This window comes from Gavialis gangeticus, unplaced genomic scaffold, assembly GCF_001723915.1.
Source record: "Gavialis gangeticus isolate Ggan-Ray unplaced genomic scaffold, GavGan_comp1, whole genome shotgun sequence".
NCBI classification, from domain to species: domain Eukaryota; kingdom Metazoa; phylum Chordata; order Crocodylia; family Gavialidae; genus Gavialis; species Gavialis gangeticus.
This window is the reverse complement of record NW_017728992.1, coordinates 193759463-193765019: the sequence shown is the minus strand read 5'-3', so window position 1 is coordinate 193765019 and position 5557 is coordinate 193759463. Positions and strand designations below refer to the sequence as shown.

The 5557-nt window shown below is 44.3% G+C and overlaps 1 long non-coding RNA gene across 1 annotated transcript in view; it reads left to right on the top strand.

Moving 5' to 3' along the window:
• The window catches only part of LOC109299933, a 13205-nt gene extending 9440 nt beyond the window's left edge, over positions 1-3765 (top strand). Inside the window, exons 2-3 of the long non-coding RNA XR_002098061.1 lie at positions 1009-1111; positions 3692-3765. This is a non-coding gene — a long non-coding RNA (uncharacterized LOC109299933). The remainder of the gene's footprint in view (positions 1-1008; positions 1112-3691) is intronic.
• Positions 3766-5557: the final 1792 nt, after the last annotated feature.

Here is a 5557-nt window from a genome sequence, read left to right as displayed (position 1 = left end):
TGTTGCATTGGTTGCGTTGTGTTGCATTATCATAGGAAAGTAGGGCTGGAAGGTACTTCATAAGGTCATCTAGTCCAGCCCCCAGCTTGAGCTAGGATCACCCTTTGTTAAGCCATCCCTGTCAAGTGTCTGTCCAACCTGCTTTTGAATGTTTCCAGGGATGGAGACTCCACCTCGTCACTGGGTGCTCCTGTTCCAATGCTTCACCACACTCATAGTCAGAAAGTTCCTCCTAATCACCAACCTAGATTTCCTCTGCTGCAGCTTAAGGCCATTGCTCCTACTCCTGTCCCCTACAGACCCAAAGAAAAGTCAATCTCCGTCCTCTCCATAATCACCCTTCAGATACTGAAGTCTGTTATCAAATCCCCGCTCAGTCGTCTCTCCTCCAGGCTAAATTATCCTGGTTCTTTCAGAGAGCTTGTCCACACTGCAGCAGCAGCTGGCCTTGACAATGGCAGGGCAGAGCAGGCTCCATCCCAGCACCTTGCACCCGAGTCCAAAGGCACACTTCAGACCTCGATGGCCACGAGGGAGACTCTCCAGGTTTGTCTCCCTGGGATGGATCAGTTTTCAGGAAGCCCCGAGAGCAGGCGCTCTGAACAAGCCTGGAACGCCCTGCCTGGGGAACTTCTGTGTCTGCAGACTTGGGCCGTGGGAATGGGCAGCTGTCTTCACTGGGACCCACTGCGGCCGAGGTATAGACAAGCCCGGAGAAGCTGAGCCTTTCATCCCTGCTTCTGTGTGGCGTAAATCGTTCAGCCCCTAAGCTTGAGATTGAGTTGGCCAATGCTCACTGTACCTCTCATTGGTTTTAACCGTATCACCAGCTCAAGTCTTCATAAAATACACCCTCAAAACTCAAAGGATTATCTAAAAATGATAAAATCCAGTAATATAATAAATGTTGGGGGGGGTTGTATCTGAGTTTTTAGGGTGCTTTCAATTCATGCTTTCAGGAGATTCTCCTCTCTTCTAAACGCTGCAAATTTACTTTTTCCTCTACAGATTCTCACATAGTCACTTGCCGACAAAAAGCAGGGCTTTAAGAGAAAAGCCTCAATATCCTGGGACTCACAAGAGAGATGGCAAGACTGTTCTAGCTGCAGTTGTAAGTGCTGTGTACATCTGAAACAACAGACTGACTAAATAAATGCTAACACTTTGGCCACAGCTCAGTTGTCCGTGCCAGAGTCATTGCTGAAATTTGAACTCGGGAGTCTGACATACAGACACATGCCGGTTCTCAGTCTGGGCCACATTTTGCAATAAAGATGGTTCCAAAAATCTGTAATTTTGAAAAACAATGCTCATAAAGACTAATATGGTCTAAGTAAGCACATTACTGGGGAAATACCCAGAACAGCTGGTTTGAGAACTCAGACTTTTCTAAACTTAATATTTCCATATGGCTACAATGTAATTTTAGATTTTTAGTGACTGTCCTGCCTTCTCTGCTAAATTTGTAAAACAAATCAAAGGTACAGGCACAAATAAATTAAGATTAAAGAAGCAAGATGCCTGCAGTGAATGTTTGATTGTTCCCACATGAAATGACTATTCTTTCTGCAAATTCCCCTAATCCTCTGTGAAACATTATTTCACTTGTCATGGGGATGTTCGCAGGACGTTGCAAACAGATGATTATAATAATCTTTTAGTATAAATAATAAGCAGGAAAAGGGGGGCAAATGAAGACCCAGAGTTGTAGATATTTTGTGAAATACAAGATTATCTTTGCTAAGAAAAGACGAATATCAAAATATTGGAAAATGTTTGAATTCTTATTGAATTGCGTGATGCTTCTAGCACTTGTACATTTATCCCACAGGAGTTCCTTTGTACTGCGCGTCCTCCTGTTGCTATGTACCCTATTGAAAAGGCCAGGCTGTCTGTAGAATGTGGATTTGCTGCGTTGTGATTCTTTTAACCAAAGGTGTATTTTTAAATTGATTTATTTTAACCAGTGAAAAACCCTGCCTCGCACCCTTTTAAATCAATTTAAACTTGCTTGATATTGATTTAGCTTTGGCTGATCCCTTACCAATGAAAGGTAAATTGATAAAAGTCTGTTCTATAGCAATTCAAGAGGAGTTTTTACTAGCTTAACTGAATCAAGTCAGTTTGTCAGCAGCAACATTACACAGCGGATTCAAACAGAGAGACTGAGGTTTTTGTCATGCTGCCTGCAAGAAGCCAACCAGCTAATGGATAGTTGGTGGAATGGTGGCTATGCTTTACTGGTTTGTATTTTTAAGTATCAACTCCACCAAGTATGCATAGTCTCCAGCCTTCCCCTGCATGGGCTTTATACTTGTGAAGCCTGTGGATCAGGAGGAGCAGGCTCTCTCGAGAAGAATAATGAGGATCCATAGGAAAGTAAGGCTGAAAGAGATGACACAAAGTCATCTAGTCCAGCCCATCCCAGCTAAGTGTCTGTTGAACGTGCTTTTAAAAATTTCCAAGGATGGAGATTCCACAATTTCTCTGGGTAGCCTGTTTCAATGTTTGACCATCCTCATAGACAGAAAGTTCCTCCTAATCTCCAACCTAACTTTCCCCTGCTGCAGCTTGTGGCTATTGCTCTTAGTCCTGTTCCCTACAGCCACAGAGAGAAATCCATCTGCACCCTCTCTATAATTGCCCCCCATATATTTGAAGATTATTATCGAATTCCCCCTCAATCTTCTCTTTTCCAAACTAAATAACCCTAGCTCTTTCAGTCTTTTCTCATAAATCAGGGGCAGGCAATTATTTTGGGCGGAGGGCCACTTACTGTGTTTTGGCAAGCCATCAAGGGCCACATGATTGGCAGCCAGGGGCAGATAAATATTAATTTTCTAAATCTTTTAGGGACCCTGTAGACTGGATAAAATGTCCTGGCGGGCCACATCTGGCTCCCAGGCTGCATTTTGCCCACCTCTGTCATAAATCATGCTTCCTACCCCACTAATAATTTTGTTGCCCTGCACTTGACCCTTTCCAATCTATCCACATCCTTCTTGAAGTGTGGGGCCCAACAGTGGAGACAGTGCTCTAGTTGAAGTCTCACCAGTGCTGGATAGAGTAGAAGAATTACTTCCCTTGATTTGCAAATGACACTCTTATTCATCCAACCCAGGACAGGATGCTGGTGGCTTTCTTTTTCTTTTTTTTTTTGCAACAAGAGCACACTGTTGGCTTATATTCAGCTTATGGTCTGCTGTAATCCTCAGGTCATCCTCTGCAGCACTGCAGCCCAGCCAGTCATTCCCCAGTCTGTATTTGTGCACATTATCATATTACAGCATTCGTTACCTCTTGCTTTCCTGGATAGAAAACAGCATATGGAACCATGTGAAAAGGCCTTACTGCAACCCCAGTATATAGCATGGCTGAAGCAAGGCTTGCAAACACACTTAGGACAGGGGTTTTATTGCAGCCATACAAGTGTGAGTAATAGCTAAACTGAGCCAGATGTTCCCTCTCATTTTCTGTTAGGGTGGCATGACCACAAAGACTTAACCTTGGAAGCGAGGGAAAAAGGAAGAGATGAAAAGATGGCAGGAAAGAAAGAAGCAAAAGTGAGAGCGAGACAATGGGTAGGAGTGTGGAGCAAGGTTATCCCTTGAGCAGTTCCTATCCCCCTCCCTAGCTGATAACAGCAAAAGCAGCCAAGGTAAAATGCAGCTCTTCCTTCCCCTTTTTCCAGCCAGCAGCATCAGAGGGAAATTCTTCTGTGTAACAAATATCAACCTCTGTTCGGGGCCAGAAGAATGAGCTCTGGTGAGTAGGCACCTGTCAATCCTCTGGATCATGGTGTAGTCTATTCAAATGCCAGTTGAATCCATTTGTGGCTGACAAGCCCAAGTGGAGAGCAACACAGCTTGTTACAAGTTTCATGGATCTATGTGTTGTCTGAGTAGGAGTCCAAGTTCATAGCGCACCGCTTTCTTCTTTCTTGATTTGTCTCCATCCTCTAGAGCAAAGCCGCTTCATGATGAGCTGCACCCAGTCCCAGATGTTCCCTCCAGATTGGACAGGATTCTGCACCCGGCTTTCTATGTTGATGTTGATCAACTTCATATCATTTATGCGCATATTGTGGTACCACCATAGAGGGCAACCCTGCTTTCTGGAGCCATCTCGAATCTCGCTATACAAAATATTCTTGGGGATATGGTTTCCTCCTATTCTCTTGACATGGCCGATCCAAGATGACATGACCAAGTGATGGTGAAACTACTCAGTTACTGGAGAGCTTTGGCTACAGCCAGGGTCTAAAAGATTTGGATTGTTTTATGACAAGGGGAGAGTTGCATGTGATCTTTTCATTGTGAATGTTTTCTTTCAATCAGATAATGTTATGGGGGGTGAGACAGAGGTCAGGGAAAGGAGACTTACACAGGTTTATTTAAAATAAAACTGTCATGAAGCCTTTCTCTCTGTTACTGAGACCATTTAATGTTTAACCTGTCTTCTTCAGGGGCAAAGGACCTCAAAATCCTCAAGAATGTATCCATTGTTCTTTGCTGTATAACCTAACAGATGCAAGCATTTATTTAAAAATAAAACATCTGGGCTGTTCACTGGCTGGGATGGTGTTTCAGCCCAATATGATTAGAAACAGCTGACTCGTGAACCATAGGAAACCAAGTAAAAGAAAGGGAATTGAGAACAGGAATACAGAGGGGATGTTAACTATGGATTTGTGGCAGGAAACAAAAGTATAAGATTAATGGTTACATAATCTGGTCAGTCTCCAGCAGCAGCATGAATAGTAAGAAGCTCTCCTGCTAATGCCATGTGTCTCTCATTAAGAAGGTGATATAAATAGCAAGGACATGCTATAGTGCACGTATTCAAATTCCACTATTGACCATCATGCTTACACACATGCTCATCTAATGTAGTCCCATTGTCTACCCTCTGGGCATGTCTACACATACAATTAATGTGCCTGAAATTTTTGCACAAATTAAGGCTCATTAAAGTACTCCAGGGAACATGTCTACACGTGTACCCTCGTTGGGAGCAAACTTCACCTCACCCACTGCAGCAGGCAAGGGGAAATTCAGACACCCCTGGGTGCCAGCCCCAGGGTTGGCAGGGGGCACAGGGACCAGTCCCAATCCCCACATGGCCAAGAGAATCCCTACATGGCCATGTAGAGATTGGGACCTTCCTGATCTCCCCGTGGCTGACAGGCAGCATCCCCATCCAGCAGAGACAGCTCTCCCAGCCACATGGGGATCAGGAGGGTCCCAACCCCCGCTTGGCTGGCAGACAGTATCCTGCCGAGGCAGGACAGCTCTCCGTGCCCCTTGTGGCCCCCTGATTGGAAGCAACTTGCCCCTGGTCAGTATCTATAGATGCACTACTGTGTAGTAGCTAATGTGCTGTTAATCTAATACCTGTATCTGTTGGTACTAGCAAATGGCATATTAGCCTGATTTACTGTGCACTAAGTCCCGTACATGTGTAAACTCTGATGCTTTCTTGCGCATTAGGTTAGTCTAATGCACAGTAAAGTATCTCATGTAGATGCACTCAGAGTGCATAAAGGACAATGTTTTAG